The sequence below is a fragment of the Saccopteryx bilineata genome, chromosome 4, assembly GCF_036850765.1.
Source record: "Saccopteryx bilineata isolate mSacBil1 chromosome 4, mSacBil1_pri_phased_curated, whole genome shotgun sequence".
Lineage (NCBI taxonomy): Eukaryota > Metazoa > Chordata > Mammalia > Chiroptera > Emballonuridae > Saccopteryx > Saccopteryx bilineata.
Genome location: NC_089493.1, coordinates 108,821,081 through 108,844,909, shown reverse-complemented (window position 1 = coordinate 108,844,909; position 23,829 = coordinate 108,821,081). Strand labels below are relative to the sequence as shown.

At 37.9% G+C, this 23,829-nt stretch overlaps 1 protein-coding gene across 2 annotated transcripts in view; it reads right to left on the bottom strand.

Moving 5' to 3' along the window:
- BRMS1L (BRMS1 like transcriptional repressor) overlaps nt 1-23,829 on the bottom strand; it is an 85,849-nt gene that overhangs the window by 6,892 nt on the left and 55,128 nt on the right. Inside the window, exon 11 of one of the 2 annotated variants that reach the window (XM_066277763.1) lies at nt 20,030-20,114. The exons of the other annotated variant lie outside the window; for it this stretch is intronic. The gene's annotated coding sequence lies outside the window, so the exon portion shown is untranslated. Of the gene's footprint in view, nt 1-20,029; nt 20,115-23,829 lie in introns of those variants that run through there. 2 annotated transcript variants of the gene reach the window in all.

Sequence of the window (23,829 nt, the reverse complement as noted above, 5' to 3'; positions counted from 1 at the left end):
CATTACCGTTGTATAAGAGAACACATTTCAAACTCTGCTTAGAGCTGTCAAGAAATAGCCGCCATTCTGTTGGACTGTAAGTGGTAACACCTAGCTGGCTGAGAAGACTACTGATATCATGACAGTAAACAAAGTGTTTGTCTTTGTAAAAAAAAGTCCATAAAAATTTGTTTACACTTTCTGAAATGGGATACTTTAGCTGACCAGTGAAGTACATTCTTTTCTTGAAGGCTGGTGGCTAATAACTCAGCTGCTTTCTTTGATAGGCCCAAATCTCTTACTAAGCCATTCAATTTGGGTTGGCTAAACTGCTGAGGAATTAATGACTGCTTGGCATCAGGAGAAGACCCTTCAGATTCTACAACCATTATCTCATACATCTTATCAAAATACATTTGATCACCATGTTCACTTTCTTTGTCCTTAAGAAGAAATAAAACCATTGAAAACTGGAACCAGGAGTGTCTCAGAGTGTGGGATAAGTCGTATTGCTGAAGGAATATTAGGATATGCAATCATATGCTGTTTTTTCTTGCCGATGCCCTTTGTATGGATCAGACAGAAATAACAGTCACTGCTGTGGTCCTTAGGTTCACACCAAACCATGGGAATACCAAAAGGCATTTCTTTGCGTTTTCCTTTTGTCCAGTCATGAAGCATTTCCTCACAATTATGACACACAATATGAGGAGCCCAATTCTTGTCTTGATCGCTAAGGGGAACTTGAAAATAGGCAATATATGCACGTGTCACAAATAATGAAATATTGCGCCTTTGATGTTGAAATGTGTAACAGCCACATATATAACAGAAGGTGTCAGAACTATTCTTACATTTACGCCTACTTGAAGAAGCCATGATTTAATCTTAAAACAAAATAAGAAGGTGTTTTTATCAGATAATAATTTTTTACATTTAAAAACAACTATAATTATGTAAAAGTGATGCTTGTAAAACATTAATTGCCTTGTGGTATGTTCATTCCAAGAGTCATTACCCTTTAACTCCAATTTAAAAACCAATGCATGCCATTAACTGTAACAAAAAGAAATTAAAATTGCATAAAAACTAGAGCATGCACCAAAAAAACGGATTTCCGATTTGGAATCAGTGATACAGAAATATATCAGTATCTAAATAGTTCTAAAACCTCATGGAGCAGAATATAAAAAAAAAATTTGTTCCCCAGTGATAATTGGTGGTCTAGGAATAGGGTGAATGTATTTTACATGTGGGACATGTATAGGTATATAAGGAGCCAGAAGATAGACTATGTTAAGCATAATGATGGCTCTCAAAGGTGTTCATGCCCTAATTCCCTGAACCTGTGAATGTGTTAGGTTACATGGCAAAGAGTAATTAAGGCTTCAGATAGAATAAGGTTGGTAATCATCATATGACCTTAAAATAGAGAAGTTATACTAGCTTGTCCAGGTGAGTCTCACACAATCACTAGGGGCTTTCAAAGTAGCAGAAAGAATCGGAAAAAGAGATGTAACTGTGGAAGCAAGATCAGAGAGAGCCTTATGTGCTGGTTTTGAAGATGGAAGAAGGGGCCATGTGAGTGGCCTCTAGAAGCTAGAAAAGATAAGGAAACAGAATGTCCTAGAACTTCCAGAAGAATACAGCCCTGCTGACACCTTGATTTTAGCCCAGTAAAAAGCACACCAGACTTTTGACCTTCTGAACTATAAGACAATAAATATGTATTCCTTTAAGACTCTAAATTTGAGGTAATTCATTACAGTAGCTATAGAAAACTAATACAGTACTATGTCTTCTTTCTTCTCTGGCTGCCTTTAAGATTTTCTCTTTATCACTGATAGATAACATCTCTATATGCTATATACATAGTCTTATCTTTTCCCAAGAAAAGACACTAATAGAAAATGCAATTTAAAATAATGTTTGTGCTCTTAGGGGAAAAAGTAATAGCTGAGAAAAGGGCAAGTGAAAGTTTAACAATGTGTAGTTAGGTTATTCATACAAAACACTTTCTACTAAAGATGGAACTTAAAACACATTGCTCATTTAATAACTATAGGTAATACCAATATTTTTAGAATTATTATATATTATTATCAAACTTCTTAGAGCTCAAAATAAAGGAAGGAAAAGAGTCTACATTACTCTAGCCTGTGGTGGCACAGGGCATAGAGTGTGAACCTGGAATGTTGGGGTTGCTGGTTTGAAACCCTGGGCTTGCCTAGTCCAGGCACATACGACAAGCAACAAGCAAGAAATAAACAATTATACTGAAGCAACTGTGAGTTGATACTTCTTGCTCCCTGCCCTCTTCTCTCTCTGTAAAATCAATAAATGGAATCTTAAAAAAAATAAAAATAAAAAAGTACACATTAAAGCTCCTCTATAGGGGAGCAGTGTTCACAAATCAATGACATAAATGTTTCTATATGTACCACTGAAGGACAAAAGTAGGCTATTTTATCTTAAGTAAAATAAAGGCAATAAGTATTCCAAAATAAAGCCTTCCTCACCCCATCCTCAAATGTTAACATTAGTTGAAATTAGGCAATTCCTTGTTTTCTAACTAAAGAAAACCTAATAATATTTTTAAGTCAATAAGGGTTAAGGGTTAAGATAGTGTATTCAGTTATGTTGGTATGAAACAACTGAATTTGGCAAAGCAAGTTCATAGTTTTCAGACAATTTAAAGTAAATTATTAACATAAAAAAACATTTGAAACTTTTAAAAAAATTACACAAGTCATATGTGTTCACTTTCAAAAAGTTAGAAGAAAAGACAAGTATATGAACTCATAATTCCACTGCCTCTGATAACCTCGATTAACATGTTGGTGAAAGTCTGTTCAGCTGGGTATTTTCTGTAGATCCACTGTCAATATTGTCCACCCTGCTCCATTCCTTTAGAGACTAATCTTACTGGACCATACCTCAATTTAGTCTTATTTCTGGTTAAGCTCAATGTATGAAGAACACTATTAAGAAAGTAGGGAGAGAAAGGAAAGAGAGCCCATGAAACTTGTTTTCCAGAAACCACAGTTACAACATAGTGTTGCTGTGGGAAGGCTACATCCCTTCAGAAAAAGTCAGAAGTCCTATAAAAAGGCCACCCAACATAGCAGCCCCCTTCCTCTGGCCCTTTAGGTAGACTGAGAAGTAGTAAGCACATTCTATCTTTCACACTCTTACCAGCTGTAGGTTCTGTATTATTTCTTTATGTTTCTCTATATCCTGCTTATACCTTGTAAATAATTCCTATATTGAACTCTACTCAAATTACTCAGGTTGAGTGTGCCATCCATATCCTGCTGTTACCTTGGCTAACCTCTGTCCAGATTTTAAAGTTTTTTTGTATTTTGTTTTAATTACATTCAGCATTATTTTGTATTAGTTTCACGTATACTAGATTTTTAAGTTTTTAAGTATAGATTTTATTTTTTAAACATTTATTTTATTGATTTTAGAGAGAGGAAGGGAGAGAGCAAGAGAGAGACAGGCATATCAATCTGCTCCAACATGTGCCCTGACTGGGGACTGAACCAAAAACTTCCACACTTCAAGACAACGCTCCAACTAACCAGGCTATCTGGCCAGGGCAAGTTTTTAAGTATAGATTTTATATATGTGTGCATATATACACATATACATTCTTATTTTTACAAAATACCTATATAATATGCCATCTATTGTATAATTATATTAAAATTATACAAATTACTATTATTCAAATTTTATTTCTATTTTTCTATTCTAAACAACAATGCAATAAATATTCATGATATACATATGTCTTTACCTTTTTTTTCTTTTTTTTTTTTACAGAGACAGAAAGAGAGTCAGAGAGAGGGAGAGATAGGGACAGACAGACAGGAACGAAGAGAGATGAGAAGCATCAATCATTAGTTTTTCGTTGTGGCACTTTAGTTGTTCATCGATTGCTTTCTCATATGTGCCTTGACCTGGGGCTGCAGCAGGCCGAGTAACCCCTTGCTCAAGCCAGCAACTTTGGGTCCAAGTTGGTGAGCTTTGCTCAAACCAGATGAGCTCATGCTCAAGCTGGCGACCTCGGGGTCTCAAACCTGGGTCCTCTGCATCCCAGTCCGATTCTCTATCCACTATGCCACCACCTGGTCAGGCATGTCTTTACCTTCTTGTTTGTTTATTGTCATAGAATACATTCTTAGCATCAGTATTTTTGTGACAAAGGATATGTGCATATTTAAGGTTTTTGATATTGCCAAATAGCCTTTCATACAGGCCATAATAATATGCACTTCCCAATGCAGTGTACAAAATATTCATCTGTCCATTATTCCACCCACTCACTAATACTCTACCAAAACATTTTTGCAGAAAGAAAATTAACATCTTCAGTTCTTTTGCATTTGTACTAGTTAGTACTGTGCAATGAAACTACACCCAAAACTAGCAAGTTGCTGGCTAGATAACAATTACGACACCAGTTCTTAAGTCCAATTTCACTAATCATAAAATCTAATTTTCTGACACCTCTAAATACTACTTACTGAAGTACAGCCTTTTAGCTCTTGAAATGTAATGTGTAAAAATTTTACCAATCTTTTTTAAGAATGAAAACAGTAATATATATAAGATATAAACAAAATAAACTAGGGCAAATTTAATAAAATCCCTAGTTTACTTTATGGAATATAAAGAAAAATTATCATACATTAAGATTTAAGTCACCCAAAAATAAAACTATGAATTAAAGTCACCAGAAATTAATTGATAGTCAATTAATATTTGACAAATGAGGCAAGAATATACAATGGGGTAAAGACAGTTTATCCAATAAATGGTGTTGGGAAAATTGGACATATATAAATACATACAAGAAAATGAAACTGCTTGACCATCTTACACTATACACGAGAATAAACTCAAAATGGGTTAAAGAATTAAATGTTACACTCAAAACATAAATATCCTAGAAGGAAACACAGGCAGCAAAATCTCAAATATTTTTTGTAGCAATATTTTTTCGGAGATATCACCTTGGGTAAGGGATGCAAAAGATAAAAATATACAAATGGGACTACAAACTAAAAAGTTTATGCACAGCAAAGGAAACCATCAAAAAAATGAAAAGACAACCTACTGAATGGGAGAGCATACTTGCCAATACTCCTCATAAAGGTTTTTTATCCAAAATGTATAAGGAACTTGAAACTCAACACCTAAAACAAAACAAAACAAAAAACACTACCAATTCAGTTTAGAAATGGGCAAAGAACCTGAATAGACAGACACTGCTCCAAAGAAGATATACAGATGGTCAATAGACATATGGCAAGATGCTCAACATCACTAATCATTAGAGAAATACAAATTAAAACCACCTCATACCTGTCAGAATAGCTATCAACAAACAGGAAGTGCTCACAAGGATGTGGAGAAAAGGGAAACCTCCTGCACTGTTGGTAGGAACGCAGATTTGTGCAGCCACTGTGGAAGGCAATATGGAGTTACCTCAAAAAAATTTTTTTTAATTATAATTTTATTTTTTTAATGGGGCGACATCAATAAATCAGGTTACATATATTCAAAGATCAACAAGTCCAGGTTATCTTGTCTTTCAATTATGTTGCATACCCATCACCCAAAGTCAGATTGTCCTCTGTCACCTTCTATCTAGTTTTCTTTGTGCCCCTCCCCCTCCCCCTTTCCCTCTCCCTTTCCCCTCTCCCCCCGTAACCACCACACTCTTATCAATGTCTCTTAGTTTCACTTTTATGTCCCACCTACGTATGGAATAATGCAGTTCCTGGTTTTTTCTGATTTACTTATTTCGCTTTGTATCATGTTATCAAGATCCCACCATTTTGCTGTAAATGATCCGATGTCATCATTTCTTATGGCTGAGTAGTATTCCATAGTGTATATGTGCCACATCTTCTTTATCCAGTCATCTATTGACGGGCTTTTTGGTTGTTTCCATGTCCTGGCCACTGTGAACAATGCTGCAATAAACATGGGGCTGCATGTGTCTTTACGTATCAATGTTTCTGAGTTTTTGGGGTATATACCCAGTAGAGGGATTGCTGGGTCATAAGGTAGTTCTATTTTCAGTTTTTTGAGGAAGCACCATACTTTCTTCCATAATGGTTGTACTACTTTACATTCCCACCAACAGTGGATGAGGGTTCCTTTTTCTCCACAGCCTCTCCAACATTTGCTATTACTTGTCTTGTTAATAATAGCTAATCTAACAGGTGTGAGGTGGTATCTCATTGCAGTTTTGATTTGCATTTCTCTAATAACTAAAGAAGATGAGCATCTTTTCATATATCTGTTGGCCATTTGTACTTCCTCCTGGGAGAAGTGTCTGTTCATGTCCTCTTCCCATTTTTTTATTGGATAGTTTGTTTGTTTGTTGTTGAGTTTTAGGAGTTCTTTGTATATTTTGGATATTAGGCCCTTATCTGAGCTGTTGTTTGAAAATATCATTTCCCATTTAGTTGGCTTTCTGTTTATTTTGTTATCAGTTTCTCTTGCTGAGCAAAAACTTCTTAGTCTGATGTAGTCCCATTCATTAATTTTTGCCTTCACTTCTCTTGCCATTGGAGTCAAATTCATAAAATGCCCTTTAAAACCCAGGTCCATGAGTTTAGTACCTATGTCTTCTTCTATGTACTTTATTGTTTCAGGTCTTATGTTTAGATCTTTGATCCATTTTGAGTTAATTTTTGTACAGGGGGAGAGACTGTAGTCCAGTTTCATTCTTTTGCATGTGGCTTTCCAGTTTTCCCAGCACCATTTATTGAAGAGGCTTTCTTTTCTCCATTGTATGTTCTTGGCCCCTTTATCAAAAATTATTTGACTATATATATGTGGTTTTATTTCCGGACTTTCTATTCTGTTCCATTGGTCTGAGTGTCTATTTTTCTGCCAATACCATGCTGTTTTGATTGTCATGGCCCTATAATATAGTTTGAAGTCAGGTATTGTAATGCCTCCAGCTTCATTCTTTTTCTTTAGGATTGCTTTGGCTATTCGGGGTTTTTTATAGTTCCATATAAATCTGATGATTTTTTGCTCTATTTCTTTAAAAAATGTCATTGGAATTTTGATGGGAATTGCATTAAATTTGTATATTGCTTTGGGTAATATAGCCATCTTGATTATATTTATTCTTCCTAACCAAGAACAAGGAATATTCTTCCATCTCATTGTATCTTTCTCGATTTCTCTTAACAATGGTTTATAGTTTTCATTATATAAGTCCTTTACATTCTTTGTTATGTTTATTCCTAAGTATTTCATTTTTTTTTGTTGCAATTGTGAAGGAGATTATTCTTTTGAGTTCGTTCTCAGTTGTTTCATTGTTGGCATATAGAAAGGCTATGGACTTTTGTATGTTAATTTTGTATCCTGCGACCTTACTGTATTGGCTTATTGTTTCTAGTAGTCTTTTTGTGGATTCTTTGGGGTTTTCGATGTATACGATCATATCATCTGCAAAAAGTGATACCTTTACTTCTTCTTTTCCGATATGGATGCCTTTTATTTCTTTGTCTTGTCTGATTGCTCTGGCTAGAACCTCTAGTACCACATTAAATAACAGTGGAGAGAGTGGACACCCCTGTCTTGTTCCTGATTTAAGGGGGAAAGCCTTCAGTTTAGTGCCATTTAATATGATGTTAGCTGATGGTTTATCATATATGGCCTTCATCATGTTGAGGTATTTTCCTTCTATACCCATTTTGTTGAGAGTCTTAAACATAAAATTGTGTTGTATTTTATCGAAAGCCTTTTCTGCATCTATTGATAAGATCATGTGGTTTTTGTTCTTTGTTTTGTTGATATGGTGTATTATGTTAACCGTTTTACGTATGTTGAACCATCCTTGAGATTCTGGGATGAATCCCACTTGATCATGATGTATTATTTTTTTAATATGTTGTTGTATTCGATTTGCTAGTATTTTTTTTTAGTATTTTAGCATCTGTATTCATTAGAGATATTGGTCTGTAGTTTTCTTTTTTTGTGCCATCCTTGCCTGGTTTTGGTATGAGGGTTATGTTGGCCTCATAAAATGTGTTTGGAAGTATTGCTTCTTCTTCAATTTTTTAGAAGACTTTGAGTAGAATAGGAACCAAGTCTTCTTTGAATGTTTGATAGAATTCGCTGGTATAGCCGTCAGGGCCTGGACTTTTATTTTTGGGGAGGTTTTTAATGGTTTTTTCTATTTCTTCTCTACTAATAGGTCTGTTTAGGCTTTCTGCTTCTTCTTGACTCAGTCTAGGAAGGTTATATTGTTCTAGGAATTTATCCATTTCTTCTAGATTGTTGAATTTACTGGCATAAAGTTTTTCATAGTATTCTACAATAATTCTTTGTATATCTACGGTGTCCGTGGTGATTTCTCCTCTTTCATTTTGGATTTTGTTTATATGAGTTCTTTCTCTTTTTTCCTTGGTAAGTCTTGCCAAGGGTTTGTCAATTTTGTTGATCTTTTCAAAGAACCAGCTCTTTGTTCTATTAATTTTTTCTATAGTTTTACTGTTCTCTATTTCATTTATTTCTGCTCTGATTTTTATTATCTCCTTTCTTCGGCTGGTTTTGGGTTATCTTTGTTCTTCTTTTTCTAGATCCTTAAGGTGTGAAGTAAAGTGGTTCACTTGGGCTCTCTCTTGTTTGTTCACATATGCCTGAAGTGATATGAACTTCCCTCTTATCACTGCTTTTGCTGCATCCCATAGATTCTGATATGTCGTATTGTCATTTTCATTAGTCTGTATATATCTTTTGATCTCTGCACTTATTTCTTCTTTGACCCATTCATTTTTTAAAAGTATGTTGTTTAGTTTCCACATTTTTGTGGGATTTTTTCCTCTTTTTTGCAGTTGAATTCTAGTTTTAAGGCTTTATGATCAGAAAATATGCTTGGTACAACTTCGATTTTTCTGAATTTGCTGATGTTGTTTTTGTGGCCCAACATATGGTCAATTCTTCAGAATGATCCATGTACACTGGAGAAAAATGTATACTCAGTCACTTTGGGATGAAATGTCCTGTAGATGTCTATCATATCCAGGTGCTCTAGTGTTTTGTTTAAGGCCCCTATATCTTTGTTGATTCTCTGTTTGGATGACCGATCTAGAGCCGTCAGCGGTGTATTGAGGTCTCCAAGTATGATTGTATTTTTGTCAGTTTTTGTTTTAAGGTCAATAAGTAGCTGTCTTATATATTTTGGTGCTCCTTGGTTTGGTGCATATATATTAAGAATTGTTATGTCTTCTTGATTCCGTGTCCCCTTAGCCATTATGAAATGGCCATTTTTGTCTCTGAGTACTTTTGTTGTCTTGTAGTCAGCATTATCCGATATGAGTATTGCTACGCCTGCTTTTTTTTGGATGTTATTTGCTTGGAGTATTGTTTTCCAGCCTTTCACTTTAAATTTGTTTTTATCCTTGTTACTTAGATGAGTTTCCTGTAGGCAGCATACAGTTGGATTTTCTTTTTTAATCCATTCTGCTACTCTGTGTCTTTTTATTGGTGAGTTTAATCCATTTACATTTAGTGTAATTATTGACACTTGTGAGTTCCCTATTGCCATTTTATAGATTGCTTTCTGTTTTGTGTCTTGTTTGATCCTTCTCTTTCGTTTTTCTATCTTTTGATTTTATTTGGTTGTATTCCATACATCTTTCTACTGTTGCTATCTTTTTTATCTCATGTGCTTCTGTGGTGGTTTTTTCGATGGTGGTTACATTTAGGTAATGAAAAGGGTTCCTACCCTATTCATTGTAGCGCACTATTTTGTGAGTACTTTTGCACTCCATCGTCCTTTGCTACTGTTAATCTCCATCCTCTTCCCCCTTTCTTTTTGTTGTCACAGTTTAAATTTGGTTTTATTGTGTTCTTCTTGGAGCTTTTACTTGTGGCTTCATTTTTTTTTTTTTTGTTCTTTGTATCTGATTGGAGAACCCCCTTTAGTAACTCCTGGAGTGGGGGTTTTCTGATGATAAAGTCCCTTATCTTTTTTGTATCTGTGAATGTTTTTGTTTCTCCTTCATATTTGAAGGATAGCTTTGATGGGTATAGTATTTGTGGCTGAAAGTTCCTCTCTTTCAGGACTTTAAATATTGGGGTCCACTCTCTTCTAGCTTGTAGAGTTTCTGCTGAGAAATCTGATGATAATCTAATGGGCCTTCCTTTATATGTTGTATTCTTCTTTTCCCTGGCTGCCTTGAGAATTTTTTCTTTGCCGTTGGTTTGTGCCAATTTCATTATGATGTGCCTTGGAGTAGGTTTGTTGGGGTTAAGAAAACTCGCAGTTCTGTTTGCTTCATGAATTTGAGGCTTTAGTTCTTTCCACAGGCTTGGGAAGTTCTCATCTATTATTTGTTTGAGTATGTTCTCCATTCCATTTTCTCTCTCTTCTCCCTCTGATATACCTATTATTCTTATGTTATTCTTTCTGATGGAGTCAGATAATTCTTGTAGGGCTATCTCATTTTTTTAAATTTTTGAGTCTCTTTCTTTCTCTCTCTGTTGTGCCTCAAGTTGCTTGTCTTCTGTTTCACTAATCCTCTCTTCTATCTGGCCTGTTCTATTAGCCAAGCTTGTTACCTCGTTTTTCAACTCGTGAATTGAGTTTTTCATCTCTGTTTGATTTGTTTTTATAGTTTCAATTTCCTTGGACATATATTCTTTGTGATCATTGAGTTGTTTTCTGAGCTCCCTAAATTGCCTTTCTGTGTTTTCTTGTATATCTCTGAATATTTTTAGGATTTCTATCTTGAATTCTCTGTCATTTAACTCCAAGGTTTCCAATATATTAAATTTTTTCTCCATAGATTTTTCCTCATCTATCTGTGTTACCTCTCTTTGTTTTGTATCCATGATATTTGATTTTCTCTTCTTTAGTGGCATCTGAGGGTGGTTTTGTTGATAGTATTAATGAGATTTAATAAAAAATAAAAAGTTAAAAAAATTAAAAATCGAAAAAAAGTTGTTTTTTTTAAAAAAATTAATAATGAAATAAAGAAAAATAAAATAAAATAAAAATTTAAAAAAAGGAAATTATTCCCCCCCTCCTTTTTTCCTCTCCTCTCCTCTCCCCTTTTTCTTGAGAAAATCTTGTGGTGAACTGTGAATTATATTGTATTTAATAGAACAAACAATGCCTGTAATGAAGGGCCTGAATTGGGGAAAAGTAATAAAGGGGCAAGAAAAAAAATAAATAAATAAAATAAAAAATAAAAAAGAGGGGGTATGGACCCACAAAAAGCAAATAATGAAAAAATTTGGAACAAGAATAAAATGATTTGCATTTAGGTGTTGGTTGACTAAGAGTTATGATGAGAGGAGTAAGAGGGAAACAGGAAAATGGGGGGACAAATTAAAAAATTACTATTGTATTTAGTGGAACAAGAGCTTGATAAAATGGAGAGCCAGGGAAGGGAGCACTGCTAGTGAGTTAAAAAGGTGAAGTAAAAACCCCCCAAAATGCCACAAACATAAGTTTGAGTCCCAGATAAAATAATTTGTTTGTTATTGAGGTTTGAATGAGAGGAGACGTAAAGGAGAAAGGAAGAAACTAATATAGAGGGAGAAAAGAAAGAGAGAGAGAGAGAAAAAAAGAGGGAACCACTAAAAGAAGAAAAAAGAAAAAAGAGGAGAGAGAGAGAGAGAGAGAGTTAAGGGTTTTGGAGTGCAACCCTCATAGAGAGAAAGGAAGAGGAAAGAAAAGATAATGGGAGATGTAACACTTATGGGTAGTGTAGTTCAAGGAGAGGAGAGAGTAAGACCGGTAGAGAGTTAAACGATCAAATTGGAGGAGGAAAAAAAAAGAAGAAAAGAAAAAAAAATCAAGGATGAAGATAAGAGAAACAAACAAACAAATATAATAAAATGGGATAGGTTATAAAGTCTGCGGATTATTCTGATTTTGAGAGGTTATCTTCTTGCTTTTTCTTTTCTCTCCCTCTTCCTGGTCGGTGACTCTGTACCCCGGGGTCTGCCCCTTTGGCACGCTCAGGCAGAGGTTTGCAGTTGATAAGTCTCTATGGCAATGTAATGTATTGTGCTTCAGTCTCGTTGGCAGTCGAGGCTCATTAGCATTTATAGGCTCCGACAGTGAGAGAGTTCATGTTCCTGGAGCCTCTCTCCTAGTCTTTCCTTCTTCAATTAGTAGCCTGAGAATCCAGCTATGTGGTTGCTGCTGCCTCTGCCTGGATAGTAAGAGGCTCAAAGAGCTGGCAACTCCCCACTCTATTCCCACTCAGCACAGGGCTCTGGGTAAGGCTCAGTCAGTCAGAGCCGCTAGCATAATCAGCCGGGGCTTCCGCCTACTCAAAGACCTCTGGCTCTGCCACTCTGTCTGGTAACACAGGCAGGCACCCACTCCCAGGGCGCTTGGAGGAAACTCTTGTTCACTATCTGCCCACGCAGACCAGGATGTTAGACCGGAAGTCTCGCCCTCTGAGTGAAACCCCCCGCCCGCACTGAAAAGTTCCAGTGTTGGAATTGGCTCTCGCTCCGTCCCCGTGTGCGGCTTTTTCAAGGCGCTGGGGCGGCCTGAGACTCTGCCCTCGGCCCACACAAAGGCTCCCAACTCTGCCCCTCCATGGGACAACACGGCTCCCACTCCCGAGGTGCTGGGAGGAGTCTCCTGCCCACTCTCTGTGCGTGCAGACCAGAATGTGAGGCTGGAGTCTTGCCCTCTGAGTGAAACCTCCCGCCCACACTGAAAAGTTCCAGTGTTGGAATTAGCTCTCGCTCCCTCCCCGTGTGTGGCTCTCCCAGGGTGCTGGGGCGGCCCGGAGGCTTTCGGCCCACACAAAGGCCTCTGATTCTGCCTCTCTGTGGAGTAACACGGGCGCACCTTCCCGGGGCTTTGGAAGGAATCTCTCGCTCACTATGCGCCGACCAGGGGATCAGGTAAAATGGCTGCCCCACTTGTCTTTCTTTGTCTGGGTTTGGCGCGAGTGTTAGCTGTATTGCCCGGGTTGTCACAGGAACAGTTTTTCCTCGGCTTGGATGTCCATGCCACAGCCTGGTTCGGCTGTTTGTGCTGCAGCTTGGATCTATTCACCCCCTTTGCCCGCCTTAGTTTCTATATGCTCAGTTTCCAGTGAAAACCGCCTTGTTTAGGTTAGTGAGGAAGGCGGAGCTTTTCTTACTCCCTATTTCCTTGGGGTTTGGTTATATATTTAGCCAATTTTTCGCTCAATCATACCTTTGGGTGTATTGTGAAACATCTGGAGGCTCCAAGGATAGGTTTTTCTGTTTCTGGTTGAAGATCTTGTTGAGGTTTGGGGGAGATTTATCAGTATCGCTTCCTACCCCGCCATTACTCTGACATCATCTCTACCTCAAAAATTTTTAAATGAAACTGCCTTTTGACCCAATGATCACACTTCTGGGAATATATCCAAAGAAAGCCGAAATACTAATGTCAAAGAATATATGCATCCCTGTGTTCATTGCAGTGTTATTTACAACAGTGGCCCCCAACCTTTTTTGGGCCACGGAGTGGTTTAATGTCAGAAAATATTGTCACGGACCGGCCTTTAGGGTGAAATAAATAAATGTATCACGTGACCAAGACAAGCATCAAGAGTGAGTCTTAGACGGATGTAACAGAGGGAATCTGGTCATTTTTTAAAAATAAAGCATCGTTCAGACTTAAATATAAATAAAACGGAAATAATATAAGTTATTTATTCTTTCTCTGTGGACCGGTACCAAATGGCTCATGGACTGGTACCAGTCCACGGCCCAGGGGTTGGGAACCACTGATTTACAATAGCCAAGACTTGGAAGCAGCGCACATGCTTATCAGTAGATGAGTGGATATAAAAGCTTAGTACATTTACACAATGGAATACTACTCAGCTGTAAAAAAGAAGAAAATCTTATTTTTTGCGACAGCATGGATGGACCTGGACATTAATAGGCTAAGTGAAATAAGCCAAGCAGAGAAAGACAAATATCATATGATTTCATTTATACAGCATGTGGAATCTAATGAACAAAATAAACTAACAAACAAAATAGAAACAGATTCATAGATACAGAGAATATACTGACAGCTGTTAGAGGGGATAGTGGTTGGGAGACTGGGTGAAAAAGGTGAAAGGGTCAAGCAAATAAAAAAAACTTGTAGCCCTGGCCGGTTGGCTCAGCGGTAGAGCGTCGGCTTAGCGTGCGGAGGACCCGGGTTCGATTCCCGACCAGGGCACACAGGAGAAGCGCCCATTTGCTTCTCCACCCCTCCGCCGCGCTTTCCTCTCTGTCTCTCTCTTCCCCTCCCGCAGCCAAGGCTCCATTGGAGCAAAGATGGCCCGGGCACTGGGGATGGCTCTGTGGCCTCTGCCTCAGGCGCTAGAGTGGCTCTGGTCACAACATGGCGACGCCCAGGATGGGCAGAGCATCACCCCCTGGTGGGCAGAGCGTCGCCCCTGGTGGGCGTGCCAGGTGGATCCCGGTCGGGCGCATGCGGGAGTCTGTCTGACTGTCTCTCCCTGTTTCCAGCTTCAGAAAAATGAAAAAAAAAAAAAAAAAACTTGTAGACACAGACAACAAGGTGGGGATTACAGGAGGAAAGGAGGGTGGGCAGAAGTGAAGGAGGGTAGAGAGGGAACAGACGGTGATGAAGGGAGACTCGACTTGGGTACTTGCATTGTGGTGAACACACAATGCAACAAACAGATGAAGTATTATAGAATTGTGCACCTAAAATCTATATAATTTTATTAACCAATGTCACCCCAATAAATTAAATTAAAAAATTTAAAATATATATATATTTAAGTCAATCAACAAAGACCAATATAACAGAATAGAGCCCAGAAGTAAACTCATGTATATTTGGTCAATTAATTTATGACAAAGGGGCCAAGGGTGCACAGTAGGGAAAGGACAATTTCTTTAATAAATGATCTTGGGAAAACTAGACTGCAACATGAAAAGAATGAAACTAGTCCCCTATCTTATATAAAAACAACTCAAAATGCATTCACAACTTGAACATAACACCTGAAAGCATAAAAATCCTAAAAGAAAACAAAGTTATACTTGGTTAGGCATAGGGGTAAACAGGTCTTGAAAAAAAAGGGGAGGAGTAAGTTAGGTGAACGAGACTGATACTAGCAACCAAAGCCTTAAAATTACATTAAAAGAACAATGAAAGTTGTGGGTTTTGTGTGTGTGGCGGGGGTTATTTTTTTTGCAGATACTACTGAGAGAAGGTACAAGGAACTGTGTAAAAAGTAGTTGTTGCTAATGTTAGATGACTGTGATATAAGCAGTCTCATTAGGATAGAATAAAGGTAGAAAAAATAAATGAATTTAGATGTTCTTTTGAAAAAAAATGACATAAATAGAAAGCATAGAAAATTGCAACCAAAAGATCATGCATATTCTGAAAAATAAATTAGGCAAGAGACACTGAAGCTCAGAAGACTATGGGCAAAAGCCCACAATCCAGTTTAACCCTGATGTTTCTTTTGGAGAATACAAAGAAAAAGCCAAGTTAAAATTCTGACGGTGAAGCCTGCCTGACCAGCGGTGGCACAGTGGATAAAGTGTTGACCTGGAACACTGAGGTTGCTGGCTCTGAGAGCAAGCTCATCAGCATGGAGTCACTGGCTTGAGCTAGGGATCATTCACATAATCCCGAAGCTCACCAGCCCAAAAGTCACTGGCTTAAAAAACCCAAGCCGTTGGCTAGAGCAAGGGAACACTGGCACAGACCTGGTCAAGGTAACAAGGAATTCAATGTACAACTAAAGTGAAAGCAGCTACAAGTTGATGTTTCTCACCTTCTCTCCCCATTCCTGTCCCTTCCTGTCTCTCTCTCTCTCTCTCTCTCTCCCTTTCTCTCTCTCTCTCTCTTAAATAATAATAATGATAAAATAAAATTTAACTTTAAAAAAACTGACATTGAAGATATAAGACGGGGTAGTCAACCTTTTTATACATACCGCCCACTTTTGTATCTCTGTAAGTAGTAAAATTTTCTAACTGCCCACCAGTTCAACAGTAATGGTGATTTATAAAGTAAGAAAGTAACTTTACTTTATAAAATTTATAAAACAGAATTAAGCAAGTTAAAGCATATAATAATAATTACTTACCACGTAATTTATGTCGGATTTTTGCTAAGTTTGGCAGAATAAATCTTTATAAAACAACTTACTATAGTTAAATCTATCTTTTTATTTATACTTTGGTTGCTTTACTACCGCCCACCATGAAAGCTGGAATGTCCACTAGTGGGCGGTAGGGATCAGGTTGACTACCACTGATTAAGATATTATGTTTAGCCTGACCAGGTGGTTGCACAATGGAAAGAGCGTCAGCTGAGGACCCAGGTTCAAAACCTTGAGGTCACCGGCTTGAGCACAGGCTCATCAGCTTGAGTGTGGGGTCACCAGCTTGAGTGTGGGTTCATTGACATGACTCCATGGTCGCTAGCTTGAGTCCAAAGGTCACTGGCTTGAAGCCCAAGGTTGCTGGCTTGAGCCAAAAGGTTGCTGGATTGAAGCCCAAAGTCACTGGCTTGAGCAAGGGGTCACTGGCTCGGCTGGAGTCCCTCAGTCAAGGCACATATGATAAAACAATCAATGAACAACTAAGGTGCCACAACTATGAGTTGATGCTTCTCGTCTCTCTCTGTCCCTGTCTCTCTCTCTCTCAAATAAATAAATAAATAACCAAACAAACAAATAAATAAATAAATCATGTTTAGCTTAGATGTCTTTTTAAATTAAAAGTAGGTAATTCTGATGTTATAATAATTCATTGAACAGTTGGGTAATGTTTTCCTACACTTTGTGTGAAACATGAATATTAGTTCAATTTTGGCTCTGTGCTAATTCAAACATCTTTTCTATCTGTATACCACCCAAGATGGAACTGAAAGTTTTACCTGAAATTAAGAAAAGCTGCCAGAATACAATAAAAGAGAAAGAGAGCGAGAAAAGAAATACTGTCAGTACTGTACGGTCCCCACAAACCAGCTAGTCATTCATAAGGGGAGGCACAACTCATGGCCAAGGAATTCAGGAACTATCTGTTACTCATTGGATATTTACGTAAACAGTGGATCCCATATTAAACTTTTAAATTAGAAAACACATGTTATAAGACCTCATGATACAATTTAGTCATGGAAGAGACTTTTTGTTGAGTGTGAGTTTCCTAAAAATACCTTGGGAGCTATGCAAGACTGCTCATGACCCCTCAGACTCTCATCTTCTCTCAACCCATCCAAATAAGTATAAAAGCAATGAGAAGTAACATGGACTGTCCAGTGAGCTAGTTTGTTTTAGCTGAATTGTGTTTATTTTTATTTGTTTTAACTGAATTGTAAGAGTTTAATAAATAAATAAGGATTAACATGTTCTCTACTACAACTAAAATATTCAAACCACAGAGACAGAAAAATATAAAGCTTTATAATTTAAAAAAATTATTTTTCTTTCGCCTGACCTGGTGGTGGCGCAGTGGATAGAGCATCGGACTGGGATGTGGAAGGACCCAGGTTCGAGACCCCGAGGTCGCCAGCTTGAGTGCGGGCTCATCTGGTTTGAACGAGGCTCACCAGCTTGGACCCAAGGTCGCTGGCTCCAGCAAGGGGTTGCTCAGCCTGCTGAAGGCCCGCGGTCAAGGCACATGTGAGAAAGCAATCAATGAACAACTAAGGTGTTGCAACGCGCAATGAAAAACTAATGATTGATGCTTCTCATCTCTCTCTGTTACTGTCTGTCTATCCCTCTCTCTGACTCACTCTCTGTCTCTGTAAAAAATAAATAAATAATTAAAAAAATTATTTTTCTTTCATGGTTAAGAGGCTTCTACTTCTAGGACTTCTACTTCCCAGAAGATGAAGTAGAGTAGATGAAATTTTCCCTAAACCTCCCACTGACTACAACTGAAAACCCTGACATTATATACAAAACTAACACAAGAAGACTATAAGCTGGTTAAAGGAGGCAGACTGGCTAGAGTACTTGTCATCTGAGACAACATGATGGTTAACTCCTTGGATTTCTTTTTGTATCATATAGCTCCAACTTTGGAGCTGAAGAAGGTGGCAATGCCATAATTGTCAATGGGAGCAGACCAAAGAAGCCCCAACAGAAACCTGCTCTCTCTAGCTAATGGACCAGAAAAGAGTCAGTCTAGCAAAGCAGAAAACTTTTAGAAAACAACCATTCCAATATAGCCAAACACCACAGAAAAAGCTATACCCTGCCCCAGAAAATTATGCTAGCTAAAAAAAAAAAAAACAAGCAAACCCTAAAAGTTACAAACTTCATGATTTTATTTAAATAATTCTTTTTTCTTTCTTTTTTATTTTTTTGTATTTTTCTGAAGTGAGAAGTGGGGAGGCAGAGAGATAGACTCCCACATGTGCCCAACTGGGATCCACCTGGCATGCCCACTAGGGGGCGATGCTCTGCCCATCTGGGGCATTGCTCCATTGCAACCGGAGCCATTCTAAATCCTGAGGCAAAGGCCATGGAGCCATCCTCAGTGCCCAGGCCAGCTTTGCTCTAATGGAGCCTTGGCTGTAGGCGGGGAAGAGAGAGATAGAGAAAAAGGAGAAGGGGAAGGGTGGAGAAGCAGATGGGCACTTCTCCTGTGTGCCCTGGCGGGAAATCTAACCCTAGACATCCACCATTTAAATAACATTCTTGAAATGATAGCTCACTCACAAGCATGGCAAGGTGATCTATTAGTTCAGAATTACTCACTATGTATATATATCTCTCCGTAAGGACTGCTTTAGAGGCCTCCTGACATAGAAGCCAGCTTCTCCCAGAGTGAGTGATCCAAGAGATAGCATGGTAGAAGCTATAGTTTTTATGACCTAGCCTCAGAAGTTACATTTCATCATTTAAGTAGCATCCTATTGGCTACACATGTCAGTCATATTCATTGTGAGAGAGTACTTACTATACAAGGATATGAATACCAGGAGGTAAGAACTATTGTGGGCCCACTTGGAAGCTGGTTACCACAACAGGATAAAAAATAGAAGAGTTCAAAACACGAATTCTTAGCAAGAAATGTTTATATTGCAACAACTACTAAGTGTGATTTCAGAGGAACAGTGGAGCAGATGTGATAAATGCACACATTAGCAAAAGAAGAGTCATTCAGTCTCTTGTTCACTGGTATCTATTGTGACTATTTGGAACGTGATGATCAATCTTCTCACTTTAATGGGAGAATTAATGTTGAATGTCTTATAGTTTAATTTTATGTTAATCTTGTTCATTGTTACAAAGAGAACTATTGGAAATATTTTTCCACTATTAGCGAAAATGTTATGATTTTTAAGACTTTCAAATAAGTTTTGTTACAAACTTTCAGGGTGCTTTTTAGAAGCAATGTTTAAAAATGTGACATTTTTCTAGAAGGACAATTAAAACACGATAACAGAACTGGTACAAATCTTTCTTAAAATAGATGGCTTTACTATTAGAAAAGAAAAATGATAAAGTAAAAACATTGTAAAGGTATGTTAAAGTTCAAGTGCTGGATCTGGAGATATAAATAGTAGTAATATTAAGTACAGCATTCACTGCAATAAGTAAGCTTAGACTTTATTTGAACTACTTAATTTTTAAAAAAAAAATCATGCAAAGGACCTAGTAGTAAAGATTTTTTTAAAAATATGGTTTGAACAAATGTGCAAAACCCAAACAGACTAACAGATACTGATTTCTAATAATATACTTCCAAATGAAAGCTTAAAAACTTAAAAATTCAAAAAGTCACTAGAAAAAAAATTTAAATATTGTCCAAGAAAGAAAAGAAAGATAGTTATCTGCCTGTGATGATTAATATTATGTGCCAAGCCCCTCCCTCTTCAGGAGTAAGGGGTGCCCAGATTAAACATTATTTTGGAGTACGCCTGCAGGGCTGTTTCCAGATGAGATCAGTATTTGAATTAGTGGACTCAACAAAAGTAGACCAATGTGGGTGGGCATCATCTAATCCTTTGAGGGTGTGAATAGAACGAAGGAAGGAGACACTTGCCTCTTTTCACCTCTTGCCTACATTGTTGAGCTGCAACATGAGTCTTCTCCTGCCCTGGGACTGGGATTTACACCATCTGCTCCACTGGTTCTCAGGCATTTAGGCTGGGATTAGAATTACACCAATGACTTTTTAGTTTACAAATGGCACATCATGGGACTTCTCAACTTTCATAATTGCGTGACCCAATTCCCCATAATAAATCTCTTCCTATTTAAACCCTATTGGGCCTGACTGGGTGGTGGCGCAGTGGATAGAGCATCAGACTGGGATGCGGAAGACCCAGGTTCGAGACCCCAAGGTTGCCAGCTTGAGCAAGGGCTCATCTGGTTTGAGCAAAAACTCACCAGCTTGAGCCCAAGGTCACTGGCTTAAGCAAGGGGTTACTTGGTCTGCTGAAGGCTCGCAGTCAAGGCATGTATGAGAAGGTAATCAATGAACAATTAAGGTGTTGCAATGCGCAATGATTGATGCTTCTCATCTCTCCATTCCTGTCTGTCTGTCCCTGTCTATCCCTCTCTCTGACTCTGTCTCTGTAAAAAAATATATATATATAAAAAACAAAACAAAACCCTCTTGGTTCTGTTTCTCTGGAGAACCATGAGTAATGCGTGGTTACATCAAACTATGTGACGCAAGAGAAAATGTTTTACAGTGCCAAAAACATACTTCTAGAATTGTGGAGTATGGTGTGCTCAATTATTAGTAAATCTACAAATAAATTTAAATATACCTTTAGTTTTAAAAAATCTTATAAAATCTGGCAGTATTGCAGAAAATTTAGCAGCTTATTTAGTTAGTTGAACAACTAAGGTGCTGCAACAAAGACTTGATGCTTCTTATCTCTCTCCCTTCCTATATGTCCACCCCTATCTGTCCCTCTCCCTGTCTGTCTCTCTTTCTCTGTTGGAAAGAGAAAGAGAGAAAGAAAGAAAGAAAGAAAGAAAGAAAGAAAGAAAGAAAGAAAGAAAGAAAGGAGGGAGGGAGGGAGGGAGGGAGGGAGGGAGGGAGGGAGGGAGGGAGGGAAGAAGGAAGGAAGGAAGGAAGGAAGGAAGGAAGGAAGGAAGGAAGGAAGGAAGGAAGGAAGGAAGAAAGAAAGAAAGAAAGAAAGAAAGAAAGAAAGAAAGAAAGAAAGAAAGAAAGAAAGAAAGAAAGAAAGAAAGGAGGGAGGGAGGGAGGGAGGGAGGGAGGGAGGGAGGGAGGGAGGGAGGGAGGGACGAAGGAAGGAAGGAAGGAAGGAAGGAAGGAAGGAAGGAAGGAAGGAAGGAAGGAAGGAAGGAAGGAAGAAAGAAAGAAAGAAAGAAAGAAAGAAAGAAAGAAAGAAAGAAAGAAAGAAAGAAAGAAAGAAAGAAAGAAGGAAGGAAGGAAAGAAAGAGACATGTACATCAGAAAGTAGAAGAAGACATAAGACCCTGGAATGGTTCAAGGACCTGCGCTATTAGTGAAGGTATCAAACTGAGTGAAACTGGGTGGCCTGAATCATGCTGAGATGTACTAACCAAGGTAAAGGACAATTTACTGCACCATGCACTTCATGACACTAAGAGGCACAATGAACAGTTGCCCTCTTCAGATTTTGGAAACAATGTATACCTTGGGAATCCAACCCATTGGTTGGACTACTCCAAACACGGCCAGTTTTGAATGTCATCCAGAGGAAGAGAGGGTTCTACAGCAGATTTAGGCTATGCTACAAGCAGCCCTAGCTTACAGGTTATGATCCAGCAAATCCTGTGGTGCTAGAGGTATCTATGGTAGACAGGAACACTCTGTAGTCTCTGGCAAGTCTCAGACAGGAGAGCCGGACTGTAGACCATTGATGTTCCGGAACAGCAGAGAATTATATATACCATTTGAATTACACATCTGCTTTTTAAAATCATTATCTCTCAAAAATTCTCCAACTAAAATTGATATTTACATAAAGGTAGAAGTCCAATTTCCATATTTCCCATATGGGTAACCATTTTTCCAAAACCACTGTTGGAAAGTCCACTTGCCTTGATGCTCTGCAATCTGCCCTCTGTTTTCTATGAAGTATATCACTAGACGTGCAAGTATGATGAGTGTTCTTCTGAGTTCTATATGCTGTTCCATGGAGTTCATCTATTCCTGTGCCAATGCCTCACTATTTTGTTTAAATTTGTATTCAATTACAGTTCAAATTTAATATTATTTTGTATTATTTTCAGGTGCACATACTTTATAAAGTGCCTCCCCATATTTCAAGTACACACCCTGGCACCATGCATAACTAATATAGTATTGCTGATTATATTCCCTATGCTGTACTTTATATCCCTGTGACTATTTTGTAACTACCAATTTGTGGTTCTTAATCCCTTATCTTTTTCACCCAGCCCCCCAAATCCTTCTCCTCTGGTAACCATCAGTCTGTTCTCCATATCTATCTTTATATTGTTAGTTCATTTATTTTGCTCTTTAGATTCCACATATGAGTAAAAATCATACGAATACCTCCTATTTTAATTATTAAATCTTTATTAAAATTCTAGTATCCAATGTAATAAATGCCATATACAACAAACCCACAGTCAACATCATACTCGATGGGCAAATCTACAAACGTTTTCCATAAGACTGGGAACAAGACAGGGATATCTGCTATCACCACTCTTACTCAGCATAGTACTGGACGTCCTAGCCACAGCAATCAGACAAGAAGAAGAAAATGGCATCCATGTTAGAAAGGAAGAAGTAAAAATGTCCCTATTTGTAAATAACATGATACTAGATATAAAAAAACCCCTGAAGATTCCACCAAAAAACTACTAGAACTGATAAATGAATTCACTAAAGTAGCAGGATACAAAATAAATATCCAGATATCAGTTGTAATTTTATACATCAATAATGATCTATCAGACAGGAAAACCAAAACAGCAGTAAAATTCACAATTGCTTCAAAAATAATACAATACCTAAGAATAAATTTAGCCAAGGATGTAAAAGACCTATATGTAGAAAACTATAACACATTGCCTGAACAGGCAGTGGCACAGTGGATAGAGTGTCAGTCTGGGATGCTGAGGATCCAGGTTCGAAACTCTGATGTCACCAGCTTGAACGCAGGCTCACCAGCTTAAGCATAGGGTCACTGGCTTGAGTGTGGGATTATAGACATGACCACATAGTCACTGGCTTGAGCCAAAGGTCACACTGGCTTGAAGCCCAAGGTCGCTGGCTTGAGCAAAGGGTCACTGGCTCATCTGGAGCCCCCCAGTCAAGGCACATATGAGAAAGCAATCAATGGAAAACTAAGGTGCCACAACTATGAGTTAATCCTTTTCATCTCTCTCCCTTCCTGTTTGTCCCTGTCTGTCTCTCTCATCAAAAAAAAAAAAAAAAAAAAAAAAAGGAATTGCTTTTTGACTCAACAATCCCACTTCTGAGACTTTATCCTAAAAAGCGAAAAACACTAATTAAAAGACTATGTGCACCCCTATGTTCATTGCAGCATTATTTACAATAGCCAATGTCTGTAAACAGCCCAAGCACCTATCAGTAGATAGATGAGTAGATAGAAAAGCAGAGCTACAGTTACACAATGGAATACTGCATGGCCATGAAAAAGGAAATCTTATGTTTTACAACAGCATGGATGGACCTGAAGATCATTATGCTAAGTGAAATAAGCTACTCAGAGAAAGACAAGTATCATACAACTTCACTTATATTTGGATTATAATGAACAAAATGAACTAACAATCAAAATAGGGACAAATTCATAGAGAGCAGGCTGACAGCTATGTGCATGGCAGTGAAGGTTGATGGAGGATGGCTGGGTGAGGGAGCTGG